Source organism: Leuciscus leuciscus (assembly GCF_965113295.1).
Source record: "Leuciscus leuciscus genome assembly, contig: SUPER_11_unloc_6, whole genome shotgun sequence".
NCBI lineage: Eukaryota > Metazoa > Chordata > Actinopteri > Cypriniformes > Leuciscidae > Leuciscus > Leuciscus leuciscus.
Genome location: NW_028118541.1, coordinates 82,685 through 97,979, shown reverse-complemented (window position 1 = coordinate 97,979; position 15,295 = coordinate 82,685). Strand labels below are relative to the sequence as shown.

The 15,295-nt window shown below is 35.0% G+C and overlaps 1 protein-coding gene and 1 long non-coding RNA gene across 2 annotated transcripts in view; one reads left to right on the top strand and one right to left on the bottom strand.

Moving 5' to 3' along the window:
- Window positions 1-15,295, bottom strand: part of LOC309510262 (ribonuclease inhibitor-like) — a gene marked incomplete at its 5' end in the record, with an annotated part of 331,533 nt that overhangs the window by 238,708 nt on the left and 77,530 nt on the right. The gene's annotated exons all lie outside the window — the stretch shown is intronic.
- Window positions 5,051-5,541, top strand: LOC309510249. Its single transcript, XR_014210276.1, has 3 exons — window positions 5,051-5,153; window positions 5,237-5,304; window positions 5,402-5,541. It is a non-coding gene; the product is annotated as an uncharacterized lncRNA (long non-coding RNA).

Genomic DNA, 15,295 nt, shown 5'->3' with positions numbered 1-15,295 from the left:
CGATCACAACATACTTCTTGACAGGCTGGAAAACTGGGTGGGGCTTTCTGGGATAGTCCTAAAATGGTTCAGGTCATACTTAGATGGGAGAGGTTATTATGTGAGTATAGGAGACCATAAGTCTGAGTGGACATCCACGACATGCGGAGTCCCTCAAGGCTCAATTCTTGCGCCACTCCTGTTCAACCTGTATATGCTCCCAATGAGCCAAATAATGAGAAATAACCAAATTGCTTACCACAGCTATGCAGACGACACACAGCTGTACTTAGCCCTATCGCCTAATGATTACAGCCCCATTGACTCCCTGTGCCGATGCATTGACGAAGTCAACAGTTGGATGTGTCAAAACTTTCTTCAATTAAACAAAGACAAAACTGAAGTTATTGCGTTTGGAAACAAAGATGAAGTTCTCAAAGTGAACGCATACCTTCACTCTAGGGGTAAAACAACTAAACATCAAGTCAGGAATCTTGGTGTGACACTAGAGTCAGACCTTAGTTTCAGTAGTCATGTCAAAGCAATAACTAAATCAGCATACTATCATCTGAAAAATATTGCAAGAATCAGATGCTTTGTTTCCAGACAAGACTTAGAGAAACTTGTGCATGCTTTCATCACCAGCAGGGTGGATTATTGTAATGGACTCCTCACTGGCCTTCCCAAAAAGACCATAAGACAGTTGCAGCTCATACAGAACGCTGCCGCCAGGATTCTGAGCAGAACCAGAAAATATGAACATATCACACCAGTCCTCAGGTCTTTACACTGGCTCCCAGTTAGATTTAGGATTGATTTTAAAGTATTATTACTGGTATATAAATCATTCAATGGCCTAGGACCTCAATACATTGCAGATATGCTCACTGAATATAAACCCAACAGATCACTCAGATCATTAGGATCATATCAGCTAGAAATACCAAGGGTTCACTCTAAACATGGTGAGTCTGCTTTTAGCTATTATGCCAGCCACAGCTGGAACCAGCTTCCAGAAGAGATCAGATGTGCTCCTACAGTGGTCACATTCAAATCCAGACTCAAAACACTTCTGTTTAGCTATGCATTTACTGAATGAGCACTGTGCCGCTGTTCGTCCGACTGTTTGTACTGTACTGTATTTTACTCTATTTTTCTAAACTGTTTTAATTATTCTTATTTCTTTTAATTATTTTAATTTCTCCTATGTCAGCAGGGCATTTAGCCCGAAACTGTAAATGCCCACTCAGAAGGTGATAATGTGAAAGTGATTAATGTGGGTTTGAAAGTAGAACAGTATTTAAATGACGATATTAAAGTTTTCGTCTGAGAAAGAATGTGAACGCAGTGCTAAAGTGCTAAAGAAAGTGAAAAGAACGTGTGAGTAAATGAGGGAGAAAAGAAAGTTAAAGGAAAGTTGATAGATGGAAGTCGTAAGAAGATTGAAGGTTAAAAGAAGGTTGAAAGATTTAAGTCTTAAGGGAATCCTTTGAAAGAAAGATCTATAATAAATATTCTTTTTTATTTTTTAAAAGTACTGTATTTTATTTTATTTTTCTAAACTGTTTTAATTATTCTTATTTCTTTTCATTATTTTAATTTCTTCTATGTAAAGCACTTTGAATTGCCATTGTGTATGAAATGTGCTATATAAATAAACTTGCCTTGCCTTGCCTCTTTCTCCTACATCCTCAGCTCTTCTTTCTCTTTCTCTTTCTCCTACATCCTCAGCTCTTCTTTCTCTTTCTCTTTCTCTTTCTCCTACATCCTCAGCTCTTCTTTCTCTTGCTGCTTCATCCTTAGCTCTTCTTTCTCTTTCTCCTACATCCTCAGCTCTTCTTTCTCTTTCTCTTTCTCCTACATCCTCAGCTCTTCTTTCTCTTGCTGCTTCATCCTTAGCTCTTCTTTCTCTTTCTCCTACATCCTCAGCTCTTCTTTCTCTTTCTCCTACATCCTCAGCTCTTCTTTCTCTTTCTCCTACATCCTCAGCTCTTCTTTCTCTTGCTGCTTCATCCTCAGCTCTTCTTTCTCTTTCTCCTACATCCTCAGCTCTTCTTTCTTTCTCCTACATCCTCAGCTCTTCTTTCTCTTTCTCCTACATCCTCAGCTCTTCTTTCTCTTTCTCCTACATCCTCAGCTCTTCTTTCTCTTTCTCTTTCTCCTACATCCTCAGCTCTTCTTTCTCTTGCTGCTTCATCCTTAGCTCTTCTTTCTCTTTCTCCTACATCCTCAGCTCTTCTTTCTCTTTCTCCTACATCCTCAGCTCTTCTTTCTCTTTCTCCTACATCCTCAGCTCTTCTTTCTCTTTCTCCTACATCCTCAGCTCTTCTTTCTCTTTCTCCTACATCCTCAGCTCTTCTTTCTCTTTCTCCTACATCCTCAGCTCTTCTTTCTTTCTCCTACATCCTCAGCTCTTCTTTCTCTTTCTCCTACATCTTCAGCTCTTCTTTCTCTTTCTCCTACATCTTCAGCTCTTCTTGCTCCTTCTACATCTTCAGCTCTTCTTGCTCTTTCTCCATCTCCTCTTCCTCTTCCTCTTCTTCTCCCTCTACCCTGTCCACCACCTCTCACTCTTACACCTCTTCCTTTTCCACTGCTCATTCTTCTTCTTATTATTTTTATTTTCTCCTCATTCGTCTTCTTTGTTGTTTTTCTCTTCCCCTTTTGTAGTTGTTGTAATTAAGACAGCTGTGTTGAGTGGATTACTAACTCATCAGATATGAGTTTTAGGATTTTGAGGATGAGGATTTTTTTATCATTGGATTTGTATTTTTATAAGAGCCTTTGTTATTGATTATTATGGATCTATATGCTGACGTTGTCATACTCAGATTCTAGTCAGAATACTTCCCGACCTCAAATGTTGTGGGCAGGGCTAAGTTCGGCTGGCATCCAGGCTAATGGATCTACTGATTTTAATGATTTTTTTTACATTTATAATGAGATTTTGCATTAATGATCCATTTACAGTTTTTTTCAGTTGCTTACACACTAAAATTAAAACTTTCCCACAATTAGCAAAACATTACACTCACGGAGCAAAACACCGGCCTAGATTTGCACGATTGTAAGCACATGGTCCGCTTCACACTTTTTGCAAAACATTACACACAGTGATTTGCAAAACAATAAACACACTTGTATACATTTGACAATAGTTGTTTTTGGAAACAATTGTGGACCATGTAATAAACCACGGACTAAAACTGAGGGAGGTTACAGTTTTTTTCAATTGCTTAAGCACAATTTTGAAAACAGGGCTCGGTTTTTCACACCCCTTCACACAATTAGCACAACACTACACCAAAGTAGCACAACACCTCAGATCATTTGCAAAATGGAACACTTTCGTCAAAACTATATAATGTCTTATAAAACCTTATTTTGTTGTCATAACATAAACAACCATCATATGGTCTAATTCTGTTTGAATCAGTTACACACTCCTGTGCTCAACTTAAAACACTTTTAGCATTTACACAGAGAGAGTGTAAAAATATATTCACCAACACCACATGATGTTTTGCAAAAAGTGTGAAGCTGACCATGTGCTTACAATCGTGCAAATCTCGGCCGGAGTTTTGCTCCGTGACTGTAAGGTTTTGCTAATTGTGGGAAAGTTTTAATTTTAGTGTGTAAGCAATTGAAAAAAAAACTGTAACTTCAGGAGGGATTCTTCCCTTCGACACTTCCTTACAGCAAGTCACTCCAACTCTAGTGGGCCGACGATCTGAAAGAGAGACAGAGATTGGAATCTCCAAAGCACTTATACTGTACTGTATACAGTATGTGTGAAAACAAGACGATCTTGATCTTGATAAGGGCTCCATCAAAGAAAACTGTGCTATAGCTAAATGCAATCTGTTATGGATTCACCATCAGCAGAGAACCTTCTCCCTACTCTTGATTGGCGGGACCCCCGTAGAGAGGGTGAGAGGCTTCAAATATGTTGAAATAAACATCTCTGAGAACTTGACCTGATCTGTACATGTACAAGCCAAGTTCCCAGGTGAATAAAGCCAGACAACAACTGTACCATCTACGACAGCTGAGGAAATTCAGGGTCTCTCAAGCAATCCTGAAAACTTTCTATTCAGCAACAATAGAAAGCGTACAAACTCAATGTATTTCAGTGTGTTATGGGAACTGCACTAATCAGGACTGTAAAGCTCTGCAGAGAGTATATAGGGCACTTAGCTGAGTACATCACAGGGTCTGCTCTCCCCTTTCTGCATGACATCTATCTCAAATCATGCAGAAATACAGCTGTCACAGTTTTTCTTGATTGCTTAAATACTTTAACCAGGCTTTAGAACTAAAATTTTAAAACCATAACGCCATTTATCAAAAAGCACACCCATTTCCCGAAACTATAAACACGATTCCCCTGTTTTGACACATGAGTCAGATTTGTTGAACTGTCACTATAAACTCTACACACAAATCCCTTCATTTCTCATTGCCTACACCATGTTGTCATTTAGAAAGCATTAGTATTCAATATCAGATGTAGATGGGAGTGGAGGAAGAGGTGAAGGAAGAGGATGAGGAAGGTGAAGGGCAAGGGCAAGGAGACAAGACACTCTAGTTGCCCATGTCTTTGTCCATGGTATGACTATGAGGGAGGCTGGGATACGAGTAAGGCCAAATTTGAGTCGCTTCACCGTCGCCTCAATCATAAGAACCTTCCGGGAGAAAAACAGGTACAGGAGATTTACTTCAGACTGCTCTGTAACTTTTGAGAGCTGTACTATGTGCTGTTACAACACATACATGTACTGTCGCTGTTGCACTATACTGTAATAAAAAGAAATGCATCAAATTGCCTCACATATAGATAGAGATAGAGCAACCACAAGCAACATAACTTACCAGTTTTGGAAATGTTGTTTTAAATGTATTGCACCAGTGTGTAAGACTATGTTGTAGTGTGTGTGATGTCTGAGGGCAAAGTTTGGTTTTTCAGCAAGAGTGAATGGTTTTGAGTGTAGAGCTTCATTTTGACCTGAAAATAAGATGTTTGGGGAATTGGGTGAGATGTTATAGATTTGTGTTTACTGTTTTGAGAATATGAGGCATAGTTTCAAGAAATGTGTTTAAGCAATCGAGCAAAACTGTAAACTGATTGGATACAAGCATCAGAATGCTCTGAGTCCGTGTGTGGATGCTATAGTGTAAGCTCTCTCTACACACATTTCACAGTTTTATATGCCTGATATTGTGTTCATTTCAGTGGTACTGTATATCTGTCCTGCAGATTCTACACAGAGAAAGACAAGTACTGCTCTGATCCAACAGCGCGCTGGATTCAATTCAGACTGAAAGGTACGAGCCTATATTAATATGACATCTTAATATGATGCTTGTGTATTGATAAAAAATAAAATTAAAAAAACGTATAACATGATCATCTTTCCTTCAGGTCTGAAGGAGATTGAGGACTGAGCCAATGGAGGCCTAAAGATGCCGCAAATCTATCTATATCAATTTATTCAAATAGAATATATATGTTTATTTAGGCAAAAAAGGTCCCATTAGACCCCTTTAGCTTATGTGAAAGTTAAAAGAAGTTTCACTTAATTGCTTTGTTTTATCTCCTTTAAATTTGAAATGCACTTTTGGTGGAAAAATGACACTGCTTACTTACATCCAGCCTTTTCTCTGTAACAGTTTGTACTGTATTTAATCATTTTTAAGCTAGATCATTAAAGAAATATGTGACCCTGGATCACAAAACCAGTCACAAGTCGCACGGGTATATTTGTGGCAATAGCCAACAACATATGGGTCAAAATTATGGATTTTTCTTTTATACCAAAAATCATCAGGATATTAAGTAAAGATCATGTTCCATGAAGATATTTTGTAAATTTCCTACCGTAAATATATAAAACATTTATTTTGTTTAGATTTTTTGCACCCTCAGATTCCAGATTTTCAAATAGCTGTATCTCAGACAAATATTGTCCTATTGTCCTTTTTGTCCCAATTAAAAAAAAAATTTGACCCATGTGACTGGTTTTGTGGTCCAGGTTCACATATAAATCCTCGTGTTATTAAGAATCAGAATTACTTTCTCTCTTCTTCTCACTTATAATGATACTATTGCTTCCGAGTCCTTTTTGAGGTTAAAAAAAAAAAGAGCCAGTCCCCATTGACTGTAATTGAATGGGAAAAAAGATAACAGCATACTAATATTTTGCAGATTATAAGAGAATTTTCGTTTTTGGGTGAAACATTTGTATGTACTAATTAATTGTGTTACAGTAATAGAAAGTTCGCCCTCTAGTGGAGAACAGCACCTAATGCACAGAGTAGGTTATGCAATTTATCAGCCAAAAAACTCTCAACCAGTGTTTATTTGGCTTAGCAAATAAACAAATGAAACATGTTATGGGATAGATTCACAAGCAAAGGCATAAACAGAAATAAACTTCTTTTTTTTTACTTTGCATAGGCTACTGTACGCACACATCCCCAAACAAGACGTTAAAAAACAAAAAGGGTAATATTGGGAAGTTATATAGAATCCGTGTATCATTCGTTCAGTCGTTTTTTGAATTAATATTGAATATAGAAAAATGAGAAAACGGTTCCTTTTTCGTTTTTTCATTTTTTACAAAAAAACGAAAAACAAGAATTCAGCTGGATTTCTCGTTTTTCGTTCTCAGTTAGAAAAATGAATAAACAGCTTGAATATTCGATTTCTACACGTGGGCGGGAATTAAACGCCCCTTTCCTCTGATTTGTCAGCCGAAGATCAAACTGTTCCGTCATCAGTTCTGCACAGCAGAATAAGAGTCCTCCGTTGTGCGGATTCTTAACGTATTTATTGCAACTACATTTAATTTTTTTCTCATCAAACCACCAGACTAACGAATGTCTCGACACAACCCGTACCGGGGAATAGCCTAGATAGGGCTTTCTTCTGTGTATATATAAATTCACCTACGATTTGCATCAGCTGGCTATATGGGCAGGATAAATGACGGCTGTTAAGCCTATCATTGTCGCACTCGCCCAGTAATTAAAAATATATATATTATAAATTAAGATATAGGCCTAAATCAATATAATTAGTTGTAAATTAAATATTTTTAACACTAATGCAAAAAGAAAAGAATAATGCATTGACTATATAATTGGCCTATATTAACGTATAAACTGTCATTCAGACTGACTAGCCTATCTAACAACTGGAGAAGTTTTATGATGTAGGCCTTGTGTTTTATTAAAATGTTTTATAATTTATATCTCTAGGATGCGCGCTTGTGCGTGGCGCGCCGGGTCATGTTAAGAGGGAAACGCGCGCGTCACATCGTTGTAAAAAAAGCATATTCATAAATAGTGTAAAAGACCGGTAAATAAAATACAACATTAACATTATAAACACTATTAATAACATAATATGCGTATTTTAACGAGAAACTGAAACTGTACAGAGCAGACGTTGGTTTCGGGCATCTCTTATTCGTCCAGTAGGCCTAGCCTATCCATATTTGCAATGTAACATTTGGATGCTAATTAATAATGTAAAAAAGTCTTCGTACTTCATTCGAGTCCCAATAGGCCTACACGTAAATCAGCATCTCCACAGCAAGGGAAATTAGTTTGGAATGTCAACAGACCGATTAAGCAGAATAACGTTTTATATGTTTGGTTGACTGTGATTTATTTTAATAACGAACAGGCTGCGACACCCGACATCACTTGGATGTGTTGCTCAACAGGGGATTTAATAGCTACTGTCGTTTTCTCATTTTTCTATATTCAATATTAATTCAAAAAACGACTGAACGAATGAAACACGGATTCTATATAACTTCCCAATATTACCCTTTTTGTTTTTTAACGTCTTGTTTGGGGATGTGTGCGTACAGTAGCCTATGCAAAGTAAAAAAAAAAAAAGTTTATTTCTGTTTATGCCTTTGCTTGTGAATCTATCCCATAACATGTTTCATTTGTTTCTTTGCTAAGCCAAATAAACACTGGTTGAGAGTTTTTTGGCTGATAAATTGCATAACCTACTCTGTGCATTAGGTGCTGTTCTCCACTAGAGGCCGAACTTTCTATTACTGTAACACAATTAATTAGTATACTACATACAAATGTTTCACCCAAAAACGAAAATTCTCTTATAATCTGCTAAATAATAGTTTGCTGTTATCTTTTTTCCCATTCAATTACAGTCAATGGGGACTGGCTCTTTTTTTTTTAACCTCAAAAAGGACTCGGAAATATGACATTTACCCTCAATGGCCCAGTAGTAGCCTTCAAATACGTGAGCAGAAGTTATGTTTAAATGCTGTGAATTTCAGTTTATCCTTCATTCTAACTTTTGCCTTAAAGGGGTCATATAATGCCATTTTTGTACAAGCTAATATGATTATTTAGGGTCTAAATTAAAAGTTTGTTATATACTTTATTTTAAAAATTCTCATTAGTATTGTAAGAAAACACAAATTTTACCTGGTCAAAAACAGCTCTGTTTTCAGCACGCCGTTTAAGTGCATGTGTCTTTAAATGATAATGAGCTTTGCTCACCCCGCCCCTCTGCTCTGTGCGCACACCGTTTGTAACACAATAACACAATAACCATAACGCGTTGTTCATTATAAACGTGGGATTATGAATTATATTGAGAACGTTGTACATAGAAAACATGCCGTAATGTACCCTGAGTGTAAACAGCCGCATTCATCGTGAAGCGTGCAAGCGATTTGCAAAGATTAATATAAAGATTAATATAAAGGTTAATAAAACGTTACACTCCCTTCGAAATGTATATTCAAATATTGGATTCAATCTTTTTGTCAACTTGTTTTATTTCAATTAGGACAGGTTTTTTTTATTTTAATTGTATTTTTTTAGATCTGATTGATTGTAGACCTCTTTATCTGAGCTTATGCACCTAATTTTTTTTACCAAAAAAAAACATTATTCTTGTGTAATTTTAGCAATATTGCATAAAATGTAAAAATTTTCTGTATACACTGTATCACACTAGTGTGCTTTACCAGGAATTTAGTTTTGAAATGCTTTTATTTTGTACAAATGGAACAAAAAGTCAGACTTGTGGTGCTCCCGGTCAAAATTGAACAGCCTACAAAAAGTACCTTTTGAATCTCTCATTATGCTATATTATCACCAAATATTAATTGGATTCAATCTTTTTGTCAGCTTGTTCTTCAAATTTAACTTCTTTAAATTAGTTTTTTTTTTTTAAGGTGTTTTGATTATTTTTTAAACTGACTGATTGTAAGCCTCATTAATCTGAGCTTATATTGGTCAAAAATGAACATCCATCGAAAATGAATGGTGAGATCGAAAATACATCAGACAATATATGTTTTCAAACATTTAGTGTTCAGGAGCATCATGTTCATGTTCACATAATTGCATGTGTGCTTGCAAAGATCTCGGAGGCCTCGGACCTGTGCATGCATGGATATGCACACTCTCACTACCGTGCACACACACACACACACACACACACACACACACACACACATACACGTCTATATTACTAACAGGGGACTATCGCTCTACACTGGCCAAGAGGGGACTAGTGTTTCTGGTCATTTTGAAGGAACAAAAATGACATACAAAATTTTCTTTTAAGCTCTTTTTTCATAATATAACTTCAAATATGCATTTTTTTATTTTAAAAAAAACATGCCAAGTGGGGACCTGAAACTCTGAACGATCTCTATCTATACTAGTGGGGACTTGATAGCCTACAATGGAGCTGTGTGTGTGTGAACAGTGAAGTGAACTGGCAGTGAAGTCTGCCTTCATTATGTAACTCTCTCTCTCTCTCTCTCTCTCTCTCTCTCTCTCTCTCTCTCTCTCTCTCTCTCTCTCTATATATATATATATATATATATATATATATATATAACCTATCAGTTATCAAAAAAATTTAAATACGATTTGTTTTAGGAAAGACCATTTAAATCTACAACGGGGTAAAAAATACAGACGGCCCGACGGCAACAGTTCAAAAGCAGAGGCGAGAATATCCTCTTATCATTCATAATATTATTTTTCTTATTTAACGCTCTCTCTTCATAGATACTTTCTATGCTTGGTTATGCAGTCCCTAACAATTTACTTGTTACTACTTTTCTTAATAATTTCTTCTGTACCTCAGTAGCAGTTCCATACCAACAAATAATACAGAATATCATAACACTTTCAATGAAAGCACTATAAAACATCAGAAGCTTTATGTTGTGGACATTACAGCAAAGTTATTGCTTTAAGAAATTCATTCTCTGTTGTGGCCTATTAATTAAAACATAATTTCTACTCTAATAAAATCAATAGACATGTCCTTATTTTTCTGTTTCCTTTGTTTCTAGGATGTTGATGTACAGAGAAAGTCAGTGTTTGAAATATTGCTCAATTTAAATGCAACCAAACATATGTCGTTCGTTACCATCCAACAGTGGACCTTTCTTTAAGATCTAATTCAAAACTTTTGAGTTGACTTGCTGCATCTGGTCATTTTGAAGAAACAAAAATGAAATCATTTTTTTCATAATATAACTTAAAAAATAAAAAATAAAAAAAAATAAATAAAAATAAACATGCCAAGATTGAATCTCAACTCTGAACGATCTCTACCTATACAACAGTGGACTCACAATAGCCTGCAATGGAACTGTGTGTGTGTGTGTGAATAGTTAAGTATGTCTTTATTTTGTAACTATAAGTTATATATATTTACATATAGGCCTTCATAGATACTTTCTATGCTTGGTTATGCAGTCCCTAACAATTTACTTGCCATTGTTATGTGCCATTGCACTCACACATACATGTCTATATTACTAACAGACCAATGTCACTCTACACTGGCCAAGTGAGGACTCAATGAACGATGTCTATCTATACAAGAGAGGACTTGAACAGTGTGTGTGTGTGTGTGTGTGTGTGAACAGTGAAGTGAACTGGCAGTGAAGTCTGTCTTCATTATGTATATATAGTATATTATATATTATGCCTTTTATCAGTCATAATATTTGTTTATTTTATTTAACACTTATTTTCTCTCTTCATAGATACTTTCTATGTTTGGTTATGCAGTCCCTTTAGGGTTTATAGGATTAATCAAACAGAAATAGCTCTTTAAGGTAACGATTTCAGGTCACTATAGTGACCTATATTTAGTATAGCGTAAAGCATACTTTATACAGTGAATAATGATTTTATTAATCAAAATGAACTTCGCGTCCCCAGTTGGATGGTAAAGAACGATACGTGTTTGGCTGCTTTGTACATTTCTTGCCATCACAAACACACTGTAAAGATTTTGGAGGTCAATCTCAAAATGTTATGTCGAAAAACTAAAGTGCAATAAATAATACACGCTTTAGGGTCTGTTTACACGACATCATTTTCAACTGAAAACTGAAAACGTTTTGGCCGTTCATTTCAACGAAAATGCCATTTTGGGGGCCTGACAATGAAAGCTTTTGAAAATGAGTTTTTGTGAGCTCATCTAAAGTGAGGACTAGTTATGCCTTGTAAAGCTTTTATAAAGGAGATTTAAAGGCTGTTAATATTTCTATGTTCTCTATCGTGTTGTGTTTGTTTCCTTTTTCTGTTTAGAATATAAATGAGTCTTTAAATCTCCTTTATAAATTATTTACAAAGCATAACTAGTCCTCACTTTAGATGAGCTCGCAAAATAGTGAACTGAGCACTACTAAATGCTTTATAACTGCCTGAATCTACTACATTTACTCACACTTTCTAAGTGATCTTATTAATCACTGTAAACACCTAAATAACTGATTTGTAAATAATGCTATACTTCATTTAGAAATGATAAATTGATTTAATAAATTGATTTAATAAAGTATGAAAAAGCAATTATTAAACACATTATAGATATGCTTCTAACTCAATAATACAGCGTTTAAAGGTGTATTTATAAACTGCTTACTAATGTCTGCTTTATGAATTATGATTTATCTGTTTACCAATGCTTAACTAATGATTAATAGGATGCAGTTTTTATAAAGGGTTACCATATATATTATATTATATTTCTCAAAATATAACTTCAAATTTGCATTTTTTTTTATTAAAAAAAAAGCATGCCAAGAGGGGATCTGCAACTAAATGTTATAATTATAATGTAATTATTATTATATTAAGATATTAATAATGCGACTGATAGTATTGGCTGCCTATTAATTAAAACATAATTTCTACTCTTAAAAAAAATCAATAGACATGTCCTTATTTTTCTGTTTCCTTTGTTTCTAGGATGTTGATGTACAGAGAAAGTCAGTGTTTGAAATATTGCTCAATTTAAATGCAACCAAACATATGTCGTTCGTTACCATCCAACAGTGGACCTTTCTTTAAGATCTAATTCAAAACTTTTGAGTTGACTTGCTGCATCTGGTCATTTTGAAGAAACAAAAATTAAATCATTTTTTTCATAATATAACTTTAAAAAAATCAAAATTAAAAAAATTAAAAAAATTAAACATGCCAAGATTGAATCTCAACTCTGAATGATCTCTACCTATACAACAGTGGACTCACAATAGCCTGCAATGGAACTGTGTGTGTGTGTGTGTGAACAGTTAAGTATGTCTTTATTTTGTAACTATAAGTTATATATATTATATATAGGCCTTCATAGATACTTTCTATGCTTGGTTATGCAGTCCCTAACAATTTACTTGCCATTGTTATGTGCCATTGCACTCACACATACATGTCTATATTACTAACAGACCAATGTCGCTCTACACTGGCCAAGTGAGGACTCAATGAACGATGTCTATCTATACAAGTGAGGACTTGAACAGTGTGTGTGTGTGTGTGTGTGTGTGTGTGTGAACAATGAAGTGAACTGGCAGTGAAGTCTGTCTTCATTATGTATATATAGTATATTATATAGTATATTATATATTATGCCTTTTATCACTCGTTTTGAAAACGATGCCTTTACCATCTGCATGTAAACAACATAAACGTGAATTTGTGAAATTGTTACGTCATTCCAACCCGGTCACACTAAATGCGTCTCTATAGCACACATTGTGTTTATTGTGCAATTTATACGTGCATATGATAGGCATGGGTGGGTTTAGGGTAGGTTTAGTAGTGGTGTGTAATATGTAATATGTATTATATGTTTGGTTAGGATTAGTTTTGTAGGATGTGTGTGTATTACACTCAATAAAGTGCGTATTATATGCAAGTAAAAAAATATATTTTCGCGTAAAAATTGCACGATAAACACAATGCGTGCCATAGAGATGCATTTTCATGAGATCAGGCAGGTCATGCACAAGTATATAACATGGTCACATGCGTACTTATCATCACGTGTTCACATGTTCATGAGTATTTGAGTTTTTTTTTTTTTTGTTTTTTTTTTTGACAAAGTAAGAAAGGTTTGGGGTGTGCTTTTAGATGGGCCTTTAAAATTTGACAAACAAATATCTTCAGTAACTGGATCTAGTTTCTATCAACTCCGTCTTTTGTCTAAAATTAAACACTTCCTAACTGACAAAACACTAGAGATGGCTGTTCATGCTTTTATTACTTCCCATTAAGACTACAGCAACTCATTGTATTGCGGTATTTCCAAGTCACAAATCGCTCGCCTTCAACTGGTCCAAAATGCTGCAGCAAGATTTATTCACAAAAGTAGTAAATATAATCACATGATGATGATGATACATTTTATTTATATTGCGCTTTTCTGCTTTACATATAGCCTCACATTCAAGCTGGGGGCAAGCTGGGGCCAGTTGTACTGTTAGAGGGGCCAGTTTAGACCTTATTGTTGTCATATCATTTTCTGCACTGCACTATAGGCATTAACAGGCAAAATACCATGATTACCAATCATTCAACAATGTATTTGCATTGCCATTATATTTTTTAAATTTGCATTACATATTCAGAATCAGTCACATTAACTGCATTCTACGATTTTTGTGTTTTTTTTGCAAAAAGATCAGCAAATTCATCTAGATTTAAGGCCTTTGCCCTCCTTGACTCAATACTTAGAACACCTAAATTGCTTAATCTGTCATCTGACATTGTGGACCTGAGATAGGTTTTCACCAGCTTTAGTGCATACAATATAATATACAATTAAATTATGCTTATTTTAAATGTATTGTGCAGGCTAGGTATAAAAAATATAGGAAAAACCATGATAATATGAAACGCTTCAAAACAGAGCGCACAAAGCGCGTATGCGCATCGCGGGTGCAGAATGATGTGCTCAAAGCAACATGGAGTCACAGTGTTCAGCGCTGCACAAGTGCGCATTTAAAAGTTCACGGCACAAAGCGAAGAAATTTCGAGCGCACAAAACCTAGTGTAGCCTATATCTGTCCAACAGTTTATTGATCATTTGTTTCTTCACATAGTAAAGTTTTAAATTCCAGTTATTGTGCGTTTGATGCCGATTCATAGTCCTTGTGGTGTGAACAGGCACACGGTAGCGAGTCGTTTTAAAACAGCAACAAACATAAAATACAAATACACAAAATAAAGTCATTTTATGCAAATCCACAGCCTTTTATCTACAGATCAAGCATTATAATGTGTATATATCATATTGGAGAGAGTTTTACCGTGCATATATATAACATAATATAAATTAACATTACAAAAGTTAATGATAGTACATTTCAAATACCTAAAAATTGACAATTAAGTGATTTTGTTCGAGTCAAAAATATTACTTAACATTAATGAACCAACGGTACACATTTTTTACTTTAGCAATCTTATGGGTTGTGGTCTCTCAGACATTGGCAGTAATAAAAATACAATAAAAACATAGTTTCCCTTTGGACTTAAATTACATATCTTTGTGGTATACGGTAGAAATATTGCACATTTCAGTCTAGCTTAGGTTTTTAAAATAAATAACACAGTCTTGGAAATAATATGTAAGCATGTGCAAATAAGCCTGTATAGTAAATCAAGTTCTGTTGGTCTTTGTGTTTAAGTGAGAAATTAATTCATTTAAATTGAAAGATCTCAATGTTTATAAGATCTTTCAATTATGTTTAACAGTTTTGAGCGTATAAAAGAGTGTATAAAAATGGGCTCTGAGTTTTGGCAGTGGTTGTGTCTAAGTGAAATATGTAGTTTGGAAGATGTAGTCACTGAATGCATTAATACAACATTGAATGACACAGACATTTGCAACACTTCTACAGTAATACCGTAGTAAAATATTTTCAGAATCTAAAAAATTAAATACTATCAAAACAATTAGATGTAGCTGAACACATACAGGTATTAATCTTTCAGTTTCATC